The sequence below is a fragment of the Ambystoma mexicanum genome, chromosome 8 (genome assembly GCF_040938575.1).
Source record: "Ambystoma mexicanum isolate Mex_15411 chromosome 8, UKY_AmexF1_1, whole genome shotgun sequence".
NCBI lineage: Eukaryota > Metazoa > Chordata > Amphibia > Caudata > Ambystomatidae > Ambystoma > Ambystoma mexicanum.
In genome coordinates this window covers 485475337-485493633 of record NC_090929.1, presented here as the reverse complement: position 1 = coordinate 485493633, position 18297 = coordinate 485475337, and the positions used below count along the sequence as shown (strand labels likewise).

General features: G+C 44.8%; 1 protein-coding gene across 1 annotated transcript in view; it reads right to left on the bottom strand.

The window, feature by feature from the left end:
* Positions 1-18297, bottom strand: part of TMEM88B (transmembrane protein 88B) — a 604987-nt gene that overhangs the window by 342953 nt on the left and 243737 nt on the right. The gene's annotated exons all lie outside the window — the stretch shown is intronic.

Genomic DNA, 18297 nt, shown 5'->3' with positions numbered 1-18297 from the left:
GGGTACAATTTTGGCACTGGTGGACACTGGATCCCAAGCTACCCTTCTATCCAAAAGGGTCTTTGATGAACTAAATGCAGGAAGGGGGGAGAACTACCGTATTCCCCTCACCTCTCTTCCTAGACAACTGCAGAACTTTGACGGGAAGGAAATTCCTGTCGAGGGGACTGCAGATTTGGACATCAAAATTGGGCGACACAAGGTGAAACACCCGGTCATAGTAGTGACTCCAGAGGGCACCCCTTGTTTACTAGGGAATGACCTCCTGAGAAGGTTGTCACCCCTAATAGATTGCGTAAACAAGGTCCTCTGGACCCAGACTAGCCGACCAAAAAAATTAACACAAAGTGTCAACCATGTTAGTTTAAACGGTACCTGCCACATGGTTGAACAAAAATCTGACCAAGTAGCATTTCACTTCCAGAACAACCAAATTCCAGACGTGACAGTAATAGCAGTAGGACAACAGACTGGTGATGGGGGGTCCTCTCTATTTCTGAAGATCAACCTTCCTTCCAGTTTAAGGTGGTATTCCACACTGGAAGGAAATACTCTGAAATTCTTTACCAATCCACAATCAGAAAATCCCACTCCTATAGTCCAGAAAGATGTGAAATCAGCTCAGAGCCTGGCTGATATTCAGCAAATTGGAGAGCAGTTGTTCATCCCTGTTCAGTTAAATGATGGGAAGGACTCTGTTCTCGCTCGAGTGTGTGTGAACAACGGTAAGAGCTTCATCAGCAAAGCCATGTTCCGCCAACTCCCAAAAGATCCAGCCATTCCCACATTCAAACTGATAGACAAATGGGAAATGGACCTGGAAGCACCTAATTCCAAACGTCTCCTGCCAAGCAGGTGTATGCCCAAAATCTCCATTGGGACCAAGAATATAGTCCATAATTGTTGGGTTGTGCGAGACATCACTGCCGCGTTTTACTTAGGCAGTGACATTCTCAATCGCTTTGCCATTAGTTTGGACTTAATAAACTTCAAAGCTTGGTCCCGATTAGCGGATAATCCCATGGGCTTTGATGATCAAGAAAAAGCATTTAGGTCAGCTCAATTGCTACTTATGCAGTTGAAATTCAGCTTAAAGAGGAAGTCACCATCCCAGAAAGGACCCGACAATTCTTCCTGGAAGTGAAAGTTAAAAAAGGACAAAAATTGAAAAACCCTGATGCTTATATTCATCTACACGCTTCTCTCCAACAGCAAGGGTTAGGGGTAAACCCAACACCATTAGTCAACATAGAACATGACACCATTCCAATAGAGGTGGATAACAGCGACTTAAAGAGTATTACTCTAGCCGCAGGCACCATTATTGGAATGGCGGTTGATGACCGACATTTCTCCATTGGTTTAGGAAATGAACTGTTAGGACCAATCTCCAAGGACTGTTTTGACAGTGAAAGTGATGACAATACAGCACCAGACAGGATTTTCACCCGGCATGGGGGGAACTTCCTGGTGTACACTTCTTGCCCTTATGGTAAGGAAGATTTGACTTGTGACTTCAGGAGGGATGAGGTGATTTTCCAGGTCCATGGGGGCTGCCTTTCCCACCTGAAGCCTCCAGTCCAAATCAGCACTCTGACCAGGGACTTCTCCACCCAGCTGGAGGAGGCCGCTGAGATAGCCAAACCAGAAGTCTTTCCAGGCTTCAGGCAGATGGTGGAAGAGAGGGTCAACCTAGCTGATGCCTGCGTGACTCTGGAACAAAAGCAAAAGTTGAAACAAGTTTTCTTGGATTTCCAAGATCTCTTTGCGGTAGACTCATATGACTGTGGTCACACCGACATCCACACAACAACAATTCCCACGGACCCTGGCATGACTCCAGTGTTTGTGAAGCAATATCGCTTGCCTCTCGCATCCATGGAGTCCCTTACTGAAATAATGAAGAACCTTGAGTCCCGGGGAATAATCCGTCCAGTACACAGCACCTTCAATAATCCGGTGCTGGGAATATTGAAGCCAAACGGCCAGTGGAGACTCTGCGCTGACCTTAGGGAGCTCAACAAACGGGTCCATACTTCCCGATGGCCTCTGCCCTACATTGACCAAAGGCTGGCCCAGATCCAGGAGTCACAGGTATTCACTGCAATAGACCTGACCAATGGATACTGGACCGTGCCTGTCAGTAGGGAGGATCAATACAAACTGGCTTTTACCTTTGGGGGCCAGCAGTACACATGGACCCGGACTCCATTCGGATACCTCAACTCCGGCAATGAATTCAACATTTTCCTACATAAGGCCATGCCCGACCTGGGTGCGAGGGGTAATCTGGTTTATGTAGACAATGTCCTCATCAAAAGTTCATCTGTGGAAGAACACATAGCGGAGATCCGTTATGTTCTGACACAGTTGAGGGCCGCCGGAACAAAACTTTCCTTTCAGAAAGCACAGTGGTGTAGAACCCGTGTTAATTTCTTGGGGCATGAGATTACTCATCAGGGTCTCTGTCCCCAAGAAAAGAAAGTGGAAGCACTTTAGAAACTGAAGGATCCCACAACTCTGCGAGAACTAAGGAGCCTCCTTGGACTGACTAATTACAGCAGAAAGTTCATTGAGGGCTACGCAGAGATCACCAGACCCCTGATTCATCTCTTGAAGGGGGGGACAAGTGGGAATGGGGTCCAGAACAATCCAAGGCAGTAAGTCAACTCAAAAGAAGCCTCTCACAAGCGCCGTGCCTAGCTTACCCTGTCAGAAACAAGGAGTTCTTCCTGGAGATAGGGTTCTCTAATACGTGCTTGACGGCAGTATTATACCAAAAGCATGGCAAGGTCAATAAAGTAATCTCCTATGCGAGCAAAACTTTATCCTCCGTGGAGGAAAAATTCAACGATTGTGAGAAGGCACTCCTGGCAACTGTGTGGGCATTGAAGAATTACCACCCGTTTATCCAGGGGGAACACATCATAGTGGAGACTCCACACCAGCCTCTGCAATATCTCCAAAGTGACAGAATCCGGGCCGGAAATGTGAGTAATTCCCAAATTAATTCCCAGATTCTGTCATTGCAAGGCTTTCCTGTGGAGGTCAGATATGGCCAAAACAAGAAGAGTCCCCTCGCGCAAGGTCTGGCTGACTTGCATGATTGTGCCAGAGAAAACTGTCTCGAGGAGAAAGTCTAAAAATCAAGGACAACATGGAGGCATACCTTAATTCCCCCCCACAAAGTCTTTGAAGAAGACAAGTGTGAGGGAATGCCCACTGTCTATGTGGATGGATGCTCTTACCATGTTGACAACAACGGGGGAAAAGAACTGGTGGCCGGCGTAGGGAATGCATGGGTGAAGGAGTTTCCAGAACCCTCCGCTGGGTACAAAATTGGTCCCCGAAGTAGTCAGGTGGCAGAGTTGATGGCTGTGCATCAAGCCATCCTCACTGCCGTCCAACATCTACTCCATGAACTGGTCATAAATAAAGATTCAGATTATGTATGGAATGGGTTTGTGGAGCACTTGGTTAATTGGAAAACCAGAGGCATGTTATGTGCTAATAACAAACCCCTGAAACATGGGAAGTTAATCCAAAATATTGATGATCTGGTCACATCGAATGGGATGACCATCTACTGGAAAAAGGTCAAGGATCATTCCAAAGTAGAGGCACAGGACAAAACTGGAAATGACTTAGCTGATCAGCTGGCCAAAACTAGGGCCATCCAAGGGGATCTAATAGAAATAGAGTCCCTGTTGGGGGAAATCCAGGTCACTGCTATCACTAGGTCCCAGAAAAATGCTCACAATGATCTTTCAACTGCACAATGGAGTAAGGAGACCCCTGATGCTGATTTGATTACAGCTCAGAAGGGGGATCCAATAATTGGTAAGTTTTACCAACACATTGAGGACCATGAGAACTTTCCCCTGACGAATACCGATTACATTGGGAAAGAGGACCTAAGAGTGTTGATGAAATGTCCCAAAATGTTCCGAATCCAAGACGGTTTGTTGGTAAGGAAATCCCAAGCTGGCCATGATCAGTGGGTGGTCCCTACCTCATTCCGAAGCCTGATGTTACGCCCATGATGCGGCCACTGCTGGTCATAGGGGGTTTTACACAACACTGGAAATCTTAAGAGAGGTTGCATACTGGCCACACATGGGGCAGGACCTCGACCAATACTTGAAGGGGTGTCTTGTGTGTGCACAATTTCAGCCATCATCCCTCACACACCGTGCGCCTCTCCAAAAGAGGGGAATGACACTGCCATTGTCAGATTCGCAAATCGACTTTGTAGGCCCTGTAATTCGCTCGTCTAGAGGAAACAAGTACATGTTGACCGTCACATGCTTGTTTACCAAGTGGGTGGAATGTCTCCCAGCCCCAAACTGCAAGGCAGAAACAGCAGCTGCCCTGATGATTAACCACATCTTTTCCCGTTTTGGTCTACCTCAAAGGATTGAGTCAGACAGAGGTAGCCACTTCACCAGTGAAGTAATGACAAAGATGTGGGAGATACTGGGGGTCAAAAGGAAGCTACATATTGCTTACAGGCCAGCTTCTTCTGGACCTGTGGAGAGATACAACCAAACCATTGTGAGCATCTTAAAAAAGTTTGTGGCAGATTCTGGGCCAAGTTGGGATATCTGACTACCTCTGGTCCTAATGGCCATCAGATCTACCCCTTCACCTGCAACTAAAATGTCACCATTTGAGTTGATGACCGGGCGCAAGATGGTGCTTCCCCAGCATTTGCTCTACAGGACCCAAGAGCAGACACTGATAAATGCCTCCACAACTCATGAGTATGTGGAGAAGTTAAGGAAACACCTCCAACATGCTTTTGCCTATGCTCAGCAGAATCTAGAAAGATCAGCTGAGAGTATGAAAACACACTATGATTTGAAAACTACCAGGAAGGAATATGATGTGGGAGACCGGGTCTATCTATACAATTTCCAAAGGAACCAGGCCAAACAGCGAAAATTTTTGCTTACATGGAAGGGACCCTTTGAAATTATAGACAAGATCTCCCCTCTAGCGTATAAGATCCACATCCCCAAAGGTAGTCTGGAGGAAGGGGAAGACAAGTGGGTACATATAAATCAGCTAAAGTGTTGCCATCCCAGGCACACTCTGCAGCAACTGGAGGAGTCCTCTGCAATACCAGAGGGGACCGCTCCAGATTAATTCAGTTCCCATCTTAAAATATCCCACATATAGTCTCTAAAATATTATGATTGGAAAAAAAAATGTTCATGATGATATCTTGTTTTTCAAAATAAGAATGCTATGATCTATTCTCGTGATTTATAAAATGTATATGGCGCCCCAATATATCAATAGTGGTGGAAAAAGGTCTAGGAATGTGTATTGCCACTTTGCTTTGTCGTCCTAGGAGAAAGAAAACCCGGAGACTGACCACGGAAGGCGACCTGGGGACCGGGAGCGAAGATCATAGGGGCCCGGGGTACCGCCCAATCCTCCCATCTGGACCAGCAAGGAGAACTGATTGATCGACTGGAGGGAGGAAAAGATGCTGAACTGTGCAATCTACGGAATTGGAAGAAGATGAGGCGAACATCCCAGATCTTGCGAGTTCCATCAGTGAAATTTCAGAATGGCCATCGCAAGAGGGGGGCGGGCTTGTGGGATGTTTCAAACCATGCATCCAAGCCCTAGCATAAAACTGTGCAGTATTGGCATGGAAAACAGCATGATGGCCAGAACTCCCCAGAGAGTGCACAGGGAAAAAGATGAAGAATAGGCTGCCACCCATTTTGCCTATGTTGTGAGCACAGGAGGGCATTACCTAAAACCACCATTGGGCTACACACACAGTAGCCTGAAACCATTGGGAATGGCAATGCTGATTGGCAAAAGCAACCAAGAACTGTGGGGAATTAATTTTCTTAATGTCAAAAATGGATGCAGTACGGGTGCTCACCGCTATCAGAAAGCCGGCGTTTTAAAACCACCAGACTTTGTGTAAAACTGAACAAATGAACACAAACCAGGCCAAGGAAAGACTTGCTAAGAGGTGGATACAATGTAAAACTATATTCTGAAATGACTTGAAGGAAGTAATTATTTAATGTATATATAAAAAATAGCTGCATGTAAGCTGTATTTGAATGTAGAAAACTGGGAACTAAAGTGACATTTAGCTGAATTCTGCCTGACAACTACCCCCGACAGGAGAAACCGGCTCAGCCACTCTTCCCAGGCCTGGCTGCATCCTGCTGCCCCCACCAAAAGGAGATCACACCTCCCCGATTGAATTAAGGGAGGAGTACCTGCAGACTGCAGGAGGTTGAACAAAGCCTGGACTCAGGCAAATGTTATATTGGGGGGGGCGTAAAGTGGCTTCATCTTGGGAGAAACTGGGAGGGGCAGTGCCTCTGCTAGCAAGCTGAGCTTGGGGGAAGTGGATAAACCAGGTATTCCACAATGTGATGTGGGAAGCCACACCCCTTTTTGACCAGGGGAGGATCCTCTGACCCATAAACAGACCTCATCATGATGACAATCCATTTCCTTCCCCTAACCATGGGAGAGGGGAGAACTGGGCCAATGACAAGTAGAGAGGGGCAGGCTTAGCGAGGCCCTGGCACACACCCATTTTCAAAACACATAAAAAGAGACTGCTGGGACAGGTAGAGACATTCACTTTCCACTTTCTTGCGGGACGCTTTGCCGGGAGACTCCAGACTTCAAATCCATCAACCTCCAGAGATCCAGAGAGACCAGAGATCCAGAGAGACCAGAACTGTGCAGTGTTGTGAGCAGAATCGGTGCTTGACAGACCCAGAGAGCAGAGCTGACCCAGGTAGCCGGGACTTCAGAACCACCGCCGGAAGTCCCGTCCAACCTGACCAGACCGTGACGGCTTATTTCAAAAATATAGTGTGAGTACTCACTGTGCCAAAACGAATCTCTTAGTTTAAAATAATCTAATCCAAACTATTTCAACCTATTTAAAACTACCTCATAGGAATCCTGTGTGTCATTCTGTCCTTTTTAAAGCTGAAAACTGTCACCTGTCATTTTGAACTTTTAAAATTTCAAATCTGAAAAACTACTTTCACAAAATCGTCCGTATCTCCGGTACCGTGAGATTTAACTTTCATCTTAAAGCTAAGATTCTAGGCTTTCCAACGAACCTAGAACCGACTTCCTACTCCTTATACTGCCTCTGTAATTACGCTCGACGCACGTGATTAAATTTGCCGCGATTTGACATTTTGCACAATTTCAGCCACGTGTAAAAATCAGCAGATCCTTGCTTTCCTTTGCTAAAATTCGTTTTAACTTGCTAGTTACTGATAGAGCATTGCTAAAGTGAGCCTGAACTAATATAAACTAGATATCACTCACCCTGAACCTCCTACAGGGAATTAAAATCAATTTTAGAATCATTTCACTTCATTGCCACCACATTCAAAGCATTTTGGGTCTGTGTTTCAACCTTCTACCTGTTTTCCTCTAAGCTTGCTGGGGGCGAACTGCATTTCGTATTGTATTTGATTGCATTCCTGAGAACTGTGTGCTCCTCCTTCCATTTCTTACATTGCATGGGGGGGGCTGAATTGCCAGAGAAAAAGTGATTATATGATCTTTTGCTAAAATCATATCAAGTTATTTCTGTACTGCATTTTATTCCTCATTGCTTTTCCCTTGAAACCATAGAAGTATGTTTGCTACCTTATCCATCCTATACTAACTCCTCATTGATTATAAAGAAGTGTGCTAGTGCCAGATTACCCATTGTTGATCAACATTATATCCTCAAGTGTGATATCAATTATTAATTTATTATAAAAGTGTGATATATATCTTGTTAATTTTTCAAATAAACCTTTTAATTTGCAAAACAAACCTACTTCTTGGCTCAGTGGGGTCAGGGGGATTCTAAGAGGGGTGTGTTATACAAGGGTTGTCATCCAGAGTACTGAACTGGACATAAAAATACATCAATAAGGGTTTTCCTCAGCATCCCAGACTAGGCATTGACTTAGCTGTAGTGTTGATTGAATATCGCTTACAGGAGGGCTGATCCCCTCTCTTAGCAGGTCATCTGAAGGCTTCACCAGAAGGAGGAAAGAAGAACTCATTTGGACCCTGGCTGAAGGTACATTCTGCCTTACAGCTTCCAAAGTGAAGGAAGGCCAGGATTTCCAAAAAGGAAGAACAATTCCTCCCCTAAACATCTCAAAGGGGAACAGACGGAGATACAGAAGACCCTCTAGCAGCTCCAGAACCGGTACCCAGCCAACACACATAATGCCCTGCTAGGCTCTGCAAGCATGTTTCCTAGGTGGGAAGTTCGAGAAGTCTCTGAACCACAAGAAGGAAAAGGCTGTTGCCTGCAACACTCTCCTCAGCTTTGGGATGTCCACCTTAATGGACAACACAAGCCCAGTGAATAAGCTAGGAGGAGTGCCTCGCTAAGCACAACCAGCGACATTTTCGAGACAGTCGAGCTCCTCAAACTGCAACTGATTGCACCATTGACTGTTGTCACGCTGCAGTTGCTAACGTCATCCGAGATGCCTCGACAGTGTTTCAGTCCCGCCAACCAGCACTGAGACAACAATTCCGGACCCCAAGCCACTGTTTAGGCCAGCATGTAGCCGTCTATCCAGCCTTGCTCGCTGAACTGCCTGCCGCCTGATAACCTCAGCTGTCTCCCATCTTGAAGTCTGTCGCAGAAGCTACAAAGTGCCCTGAAACCGACTCGATGCTGTGGAGCACCAGGAAGATCTACAAGCACAAAGTACATTGTGGTTCTGTTATGAGTGGTTATGGTTACGGAGCCCGAAGATGGTCGCTATGGCAATGTTGGCGTCATATTTCCACTGCCCATATCTCCTCTCCTAAGATGGCGCTAGGAGTGCATGACAACGTTGCATTCATTCAGGCTGAGCCCGAGGAGGAAACTCCTCCTTCTTTCACGGAGGTAGTACTTCAGTGCATGTTTCACAAACTGCGGCGCGTTGCTACTTTTTACAGAGGCTACGCTTCGTAAGTTTGTTACTTATACTTCTTTAACTTTGTTCTACTTGTTGTATTACTTCATCTTGAGATTCTTTCTGATTTCCTTTACTTATTTCAGTAACTCTGTTCAACCCCTTGGATCTCCCTCTCTATCAACAATCACTCGCGTCCCACTCAGCCTTTCAGCTTTCCAATCCTATGTAGGTTTACAGTCATTACTTACCATCTTTGACTCTGACCTTCCGATTTCCCAACTAACATCTAGCGGTTTACTTTAGAGACATGGAATCATTCTTCCGACCAGACTATCACTCCCTGCATGCACCACGGTCAATTCCAAGCTTCTGATTCAAAGCTATAGCTTCTACCTGGGCAGCCTTCCACTTCCGGTAGGTCAAGGGACAGGGCAGATTTTCTCCCATTCGCTTCTTGATTCCATATTATTGCTCACTCTCTTCTTAAGGCTACACACTTACCATTACAACCGGAGCGAACTCGCTTTACATCTCCTTCCGAACACCTTTAAGCTTCCTGAAAGGTACGATTCCTTGGCAGTAGTCCTTCTCCCTTCTTGTTTTGTCCCGTTAATTGTTTTCTTCTTTCTAAAAACAGCTTCCTACGAGTCCCAAGAGTCAAAGCTCCTCGTAATCCTGCGGTCTACACCGACGCCTCACATCAGGCGCTTCTGAACACCAACATCAGCGCTCCTTAGCTGCACAGGGTTTTTTCCCACAAGGGTTTCCCTGGGGCTTTCTCCAGGCACTTGTTCTAAACGGTGCAGCACGAGAGTTCCAGGTGAACTTTTGATTCGTCATTTCACCAACCGAAGAACAGGTCAGTGGTCTTATATTCTATTATACTATTGTGGTCACAAGAGCGGCCTTGCATTACTAGCTACAATTAACAGGCTCTGTCCCCCTGGCCCTTCTCCGAAGGTCCCTAGTGACATTTTGCGACCCATTGCTCCCTTTGTGCTGAAACCAAGTATCCTTGAACATCACGATTGGTTACTTTACCGAGTACCCTCCTGTCATTAGTCATAGTGTATCCCCTTTCCTTCTTGATACTATCTGTCCTCTGTACTTCTTTACAGGGTGGGTTGTATTTTGTAGTGAGCTGGAACTGTCTGTTTTAATAATAATAAAATATAAATTTTGTTGCAACCTTGACTGGATAGTCCTTTTTATCATTGGGTAATCATTCTATTTTTGCTTTGTTGCAACTAACCAACGAACCACGACCTTGCAGGGATAAGTCTGCCGTTCTGTCCACATTACCAACATTGAACACGAGGTTTATAATTGACATGTATATCTAGTCTGTTCGGGGGCTGATTGATGGTTAGGAAATCGATATTCATCCCTGGACCATGGGTGCCCCGGAAGTTGATTTGTCACACACTGGTATAAGGAAATTAAACCTTTTCAATTTGCATGTGTGTGTGTGTGAGTGTGCATGTGTGTGCGTGCATGTATGTGAACAGCGCCAGTGAGTCTACTCTCTATTTGCAATTGACCTACATTGACTTATTTTTTTTTATAAGTGTGGCACTTATTTGCAAACTGTTGAAAACACTTATCTGTTTGTGGTTTAGTGAATTTCAGAAATTACTCTCTTTTATACAGTATGTTGAAAGGGATAAGAATAGCTCTGTGCGTTAAGTCCCTGGCACTAATAGCAGTGTTTATCCTACACAATAGAGATTTGAATCCCAGTAAGCAGATCAGCCTTTCATTCTTCGATGCTCATAAATTGAACAACTGATTCATGGAATTATTTGTATGTAAAACAGGGATTTGCGTGCGACTTTGGCCACAAATCCCCATTCGTCAAACTGGAATTGGTGGGCAGAATAGCATGCAAATCCCTGTTTTACACGCAAATAATTCCATGAATCAGGGAATAAGAGTACATATTCATGAACAACAAGAGAACTACTACGCTGAATAATGTTAATGCAGCCATGCCCGGGGGCGATTTTGGGCATGGCCAGGCACCCGAAGCCTCCCGAAGTAACAATCAGGCATGGCTTAACGGTCCTGAATAAAATCCTGAAGCGGCCTATTGGCATAGCCTATGCCTCTGGCATCCCCAAAGTCCATGATGGATCCATAGGCTACCGAAGCTTCAATGCATAGAGTCAAGGGGGCCTGCAGATTTGATCTAGACTTGAGCCAAGTCTAAGACCCAGCCTTAGTCTGCGGACCTCGGTCAGTTATTTCTTCTGTATTTCTGGGTCATACTGTGTCCGTCTCTGCCCAATTCACCCTCTCTACAATGGCAGAGCTGGGTAGGGTCTGGTGGACAGTCGCCCGTTCTGGCACTTCATTTAGATCCTGATGTGCTCCCAGCACGTGCAAAGTAGTGAAATGGCATTGACTCAAACCCCATGAGGAGCGCTTCACCTCCTCTGACACCAAAACATTGCTCCGGCACTGCCTCCATGGGGAGGGCTTGGGAGCACAAGAGACTACAATATGTACCATTTTAAAGGTTTTGATGTTTGGATTCGACTGGTCTCTGCTCAAATCTGCGTGCCACAATGGTGACAATTTTCCAGAACCCCAATCCAATCAGATTGGTTGCTTTTCAACTTGTCAACCTGATTAAACCTACTAAAAGACACAGCCCATATTGGCCGAATGGGGCCTGAAAAACAGTCTCGCGCCCATGAGCTTGAAATATACATAACATAATTTCTGGTCACTTTTCGGTGATAAAAAACATGGCTGGATTCATTTCCACTAGAGAATGAGATGATCATGAATGAGATCAGCCAATAGCTTTTTGTGCAAGTTTGGTGCAAATGTTCCAGTGGTGTTTACTGTGCACGTGAGTAAAAGTGGCATATTGAAATCTTAATTGGAGACAAGTTTTGCGATATCCCCCCAACTGCAACAAACAGAATTTCATGAACCCTCTGACCCACTAAAAAAAGGTAATCAGCATTGGAAGCATATTTGGAAAGTTTAATGCAGGTTTGTTGAACAACGCCAAAGTAGTAAGGATCTGAAGAGCTGCTCTTCATATGGGGAGTCCAACTTATAAACAGAGGGTCTGCTGACTCTGCAAAACATATTGCACTGTGACAGTGTTGTTAAGACTAAATCAAACATTACATGGGGAAATTCAGCGATGGATTCCTCTGTAACTTGTGTTCTTGTATGTGAAAGTTTCCACATCGTTTTCAGGCCTAAAATGTTTCCAAAAGATAAATCGTATTTTTTTGTACAGGGATTTTTTTTTTTTAAATCGGGGTTGGAGGGTGGATCCCCTCAATCCCCTGCATCCCACACCCACCCTTCCCCCATCTATCCCCCATCTCAATAGTCCCCTACCTGCACATACACATATTTAGGTGCAAGTATATGTCATTTTTCGATGACGACCAAAAGTGCCTGAAAACATGCAGGCATTTAAATTGCAGTCTGTGAAAAGATGAAGTATTACGGGGACCTAGAGCTTGAAAAATGCAGTGCTTAGTCCGTCCTATTTTACAATTCCTGCTTCAATTTTCAAGTTTTTAGGCTCAGATCTCGGCCTTGGGCTGAAGTAGTTATGACACAAACATTTCGAAAATCAGGCCAGTCAAAATTGAGATATTTTCTTGTTAAGGCTAAAAATGCATGCATTGCTTTATCTGAAAATGCACAATAGAAACAGAGTTATACGTGAACGCGAAAAATATACTAAAAAATAGATAAAATTATCCAGTGCCCACAACATCCCCCCAACACTCCTCCCCCTATTCTGTTATGTGCAGGAGGGTTGGAGGGAAAAAATGAATGCAAAAATATACTGGAAAATCCAGCAGTCCAAGCAGCGGCAATGATATACGAGTGTAGTGGTATTTCTACGGAAAGTACCGCCAAACTCAGAACGAGTCCCAATATTGTAAAACATCTTTATAAATGCCACCCCCCAGCATGGTATCATTTTTAAATACTGACTTATGTCACGAATCTTTGATTGTTTACATTTCTGTCTTTCAGTTAGATACTGCGCTTACTCTGAACATTTGATATAAAGACTCTTTGTACTACATTGGCTCTCTCTGCTCTTACCGTGGCACTAGTACAGGTCTCCTTGCATCGCACATCAATCCCTGCATTGGCAACCTGACCCACAATACAACATTAGACTAAACTCCCGTCCCACGCACACCTAGAGTTAATGCATTAAAATCAACGTTTAAGACCTTCTATACAGTCAATTATAATCAAAATCATTCACTCGAAGTTTTTTTAACAATCTCAATTCTACAACATCACATATCAGAGCCCCACACAGTCCGAGGGAGCCTCACATTACCGTCAGAAGAGTCTCACATAGTCCCGGTGGCTTCCATGGCTCCAAAAACACCATCATACACTCAGGAATAGCTTCCAACTCACCCTCACATATCCTCAACCGACCCTCACACCACCAGCAACACTCACTCATAACAGCCAACGAATTTCTCTATTGTGTATGCTCTTCCCTCCCACTCCTCTCTCTCTCTGACACACTTCTCTCTCTCCCTCTCTCTCTTTCTCTCTTTGTCTTATTCTCTCTCTCAATCCTCTCTCTCTTTCTCCCTCTCTGTTTCTCTTTCTCTCTCTATTCCCTCTCTCGCCCTCTCACTCATCTCTCGCCCCCTCTCTGTTTCTCTCTTTCTCTCTCTCATTCTCTCCCTCTCTCACTTTGTCTCTATTTCTCTCTCTCTCCCACTCACTCCCTCTCTCTATGCCTCTCTCTTTCTCGTTCTCTCACTCCTCTCTCTCTCTTTCTCCCTCCCTCTCAATCCCTCTCTCTCCCTTCTCTCTTTCTCTCTCTCTGCTCTCTCTCTCTCCCCTCTCTCTTTCTCTCCCTCTCTCTATATCTCTCACTTCACTCTCTCTCGCGCCCCCCTCTCTCTCCACCCTCTCTGTGTATCTCGCTCTCTCGCTTTCTCTCTCTCTCTCTTCCCTCCCCCTTTCTCACTCTCTCTCACTTCCTCTCTTTCTCTTTCTTTCTCTCATTCTCTCTCTCTCTCAATTCCCTCGCTCCCTCTTTCTCTCCCCTTTCTCTCCATCTCTCTCTCTCTTTCTCACTCTCCGTCAATTCCCTCTTTATTCCACACCTTCCTTCACTTGCTTATTGTTTCCCGTCAGCCTCTTGAAGCAGTCTTCGGGTGTCAGAAAGTGCTTTACAAGACCTGAACAAACATGACACACACTTAAAAGTAGCTCGATGCACATATGTACTAAAGAATCAAAGGGTAGACCAGCAATAGCATACAACACACATCAACATATAACAAAATAGAAACCTGCACTTAAAAAATAAAATAGTGACTAGGCAGTCACAGAAAGAAATGCAGTTTGAATGTAGTCATACCCATGTATTCATTCTATGCCCATCTTCTCTGTATAGATGTTTGTATAGATGTTCATTGACTGTGAATATGTCCCTCCATAGTATATATTGTTATTTGGAGTGCATGTCCCTCTTCAGTGTTGATGCCCTTCCTCAGTCTATGTGTCCTTCTTCTATGTCAAGGGTATGCAGCCTGTCGCTCTCCAGATGGTTTGACCTACGACTCCTATGCTCCCTCACCATTGACAATACTGGCTAGGGCTGGTGGGAGTTGTAGCCTATGTGCTCTCCGTCTGTCTTAATGCCCATCCTTAATGTATGTATATCACTCCTTGGTGTGTATGTTCCCCTTCAATGTGCCTGCTGCTTCTCATTATATATGTCAAATCTCAGTGTCTATGTCAATTTGTGGAATGTGTGTCCCTCCTCAACGTAAATGCTGCTCCTTAATGTCTATGTTTCTTGCCTATGCACATGTCGTTCCTCAGAGTTTGTGTGGCTCATCAGCATATATGCCCCTCCTCAGTGTGCACGCCCCTCATCCGTGTGCATGTCCTTATTGGTGTATATGTCAATTCTCTATATGTCATTTTTTCACATAAACATTAACTCTTGTAAGTTCATGTCCCACATTATTGTGTATGTGCGTCCCTTCTTGTTGTATAAGTCCTCCAAATGTATATGTGCCAACCCCCGCGAAGTATATGTCCCTCTTTAGTGTGTATGTCTGTCATCGGAGTGTCTGTCCCTCCACTGTGCACATGTTATGTTTTGTCATATTATTATGCAACGCTATGCTATATTATGCTTCTGTACGGTACCCATGGTAATTATGCAAAGCTTTGATATGTTATTTTATGGTGTTTCTCATGTTACGCTATGTTAAGATAAGTTGTTAGGTTTTGTTTTGTGCTGTGTTCTTTATTCAGGCTATGCTGTTATGTCAAGTTGCCTTGCCTCATGCCAGGCCATGTTGCCATGTCGAAGAGCTCCTAGTTTTTCCAGGCAGGGGAACCACGTGGTACCTTTCGCCTCACAGCAGATGGCACTAGATTCACCCAGCCGAGGCACCGGAACCACCATTAAGTCCCCTTATCACACAAACACAACAGCACATCTGCTGGTTAAACAATTAGTGTGATATGGAACATGAGTCCTGAACGGCCACTTAGACAGACGCTTCCACAAATGCAGCCAATCACTAAGCATGGGATTGCATGGTACCGAGTCACTACCCAAATAAAGCGATACATAGCTTAGAAGGCATGAAAGGTGCTTTAATGACCAAAGGAGTTGCCTCAAACAAGACTCCCTACCCTTCTGTATCCCAGACCATCACACCTCATTTCCACTGGGTTTTTCGCACATTGGTGGCACAGCTTGGCAGGAATTTTGGGTGGCTATTGCCAATCACCATGAAGGTTATTTTGTTTTACTCAGGCATTTGTCGGCCCTCTTGCCCCCAGCCCCCAACACACACGAACAAACTTGCAAACTGTAAAGAACATTAAAAATGATACATTAGGCCAGACTTGCTCTTCATATTCCAGAACACCCCCTATTAAATTAATTGCACACATAATTTCCTTTATACAATTGCAAAGCCGAAACGTTTTTTTCTTCCCCAAGAAACAGAATGTGAACATGTGTGTTTTGATCCAACGCCCAAATATCAAGTCCTTTCCCAGCGTCTTAATTAAATAGTGTGAAAGGCATACATTACACGGGTTGTTCTGCACAGCTGAGCTATACGAATGCACATTGTGCTGTGGCACGCTCAGGCAGCTCCACTGCCAGCCGAGCCCTCCTCTGGGAGGTCCTACATCCACAGGCGGAAAGGTGTGACAGATTAAAATCAAACAAACCAAAAGGGTTTGGAACACATGACCTCTGACCCGGGGCACTCACTAACATGTTCAGCTTGGGTGGGCAAATTATGAACAAGAATCCCAAAACCTTTCCTCAACCGGGGAAGATTCTGATCCACAAGTGGGTTGAGAGGGGGGATATCTGTGAATTGTTCGAACTCGAAATGTCGAAGGAGAAAAAAGTCGAAAGTTATTTGAACGAAAAATTGGTTTCTCTCCCGCAGACCTTTTTCGGACAACCGGCTGCCCCCACACCCTTACTTACCTTTGGTTGGCACACTTTGCTGTGTGCCGCCGCCACCGCCGTCCATCTGCGAAGCCAGTTCCCTTCACTTGCGTGGATGGGAACCAGCGCTATAGGGTCCTTTAAAAAAAAAATTTAAGATTTATTATGTGGGTGCCGGGGGACACCCTGCAAGCCCTAATGCGATTACAGTGAACAAGGGTGCGGGGAACACCCCTGCACCCCCCCCACCCGCTTCTTGACTGTCATTAAAGCGAATGGTTGATGTTTTCGAAGTTTTGGCTGTATGTCATTTTCATACAACCAAAATCTGAACATATCTGTATTTTATACGCATACCAGAGAGGGGTACTCTTAGGTCCTTGCTCTCCCTCCTCCACAACCATGTTGTCCCGCAGGTTACAGTCTGAAACTGCTTAAACAGTGTGCTTTTGTTTTCATTATTTAGGGCATTACCGTTCATTCATTTATCTTGGTGCAACAAGTCCACCTCAATTCCAACAGAGATATCCCACAGTAGTGAAACAGTTATTACTCCGGTGTCTTCTCTCTTGCTCACAACTCTCTTTGAGAATCGGACGCTGCATGCAGGGTCAGCAGTTAAGCGTGTGCATTGCAAAGGGCCTCCAGCTCAAAGGAAGCAACACAATTGGATGAAATATCCATCAAGTTATTTTGTATTTGTATTTGGATTTTATTATAGCTTATATAGCGCTTTTATCCAAAGCACCTCACAGAGTATTACAACAACAGTACAAAAAAGTGAAAAGATGAGGGAGGTTCAAATATCAATTCTGAAAGCAGACAATCATGGAGCGTGTAAAAGATGATTTTTCAAAGGGACCCGACAAAGAGAGAAAGCAGTAATAGATCAAAGAGAAAGAGGAAGAGTGTTCCAGTGGAGAGGAGCAAGAAGCTGGAAAGAGCGAAAGCGAGACTGAGCGCAGGGTGGACGCAGAACAGTCAGCTTGAAGAGACTTGAGGAACGAAGAGAACGGGAATGAGTGTAAAAGAACAGAAAAGCACCGGAATAGTCTGGGGCTAACCCAAAGAGAGATTTAAAGACTAGACAGAGAAAATTAAATTTAAGTTGAAAGTGAAAAGGTAACTAGCCAAGAGATGGTTATAATTGTAGATGATCTAAATGATCCAATAACGAGCTCTCAAACTTGGATGTGAAAGTAATACAAGGTGATGTGCTTTGGAAACGCTAGACGACATCCACCAGTAAACAGAGGGCGTAGGAGACAATAGTTGATCATTGCTCCTTGTGAATGCGTTGTTCAGTTCTAAAATTGGCATGAGATGCCATCACTTGAGAATTTGCTGGTATCACAAAGCTGTAGTTTTCTTCTTCCTGCAAAGGGAGAACCTGCCTTCTTGAAGACCATAAATCTTCCCTGGCGTAAGAAAGCCGCTATCTCTTATGGAATCTGAGGCAGTCCTAATAATATGTTGTTTCTGAGATGTAACCAGATACGATTTCTGATGGTTCATAGAGAATCCCAGAATAGCCAGAGTGTGATGGAGATTTGAGATTCCGGACGGTCTGAAACAGAGTTGGTGATCTGATTAACATTCATCCAGGTATAGGGGAAAATGGAAATCATGAAGGCACGAGTTGCCTGACACAAGTAAAAGCCTCTTGACGGGCATCTTTACAGTGCATTGCAGGTCACACAGTAGGTATGTGTATTGGCAATGCATATCACCATCACAAATCTGAGATACTCCCCGTTATCGTTCTTGGTGGGAATGTGGGAGTTAGTATGGGTGTTTCTTTCAGATTTGCTGAACATACGCCCCGCCAAGCCAGCGGCTGATCTGTACACCTTAGTTGAGGCACAGAGGAGAGAGTTACCATCAGATAGAAACTGATGCAATGTGTAAAGT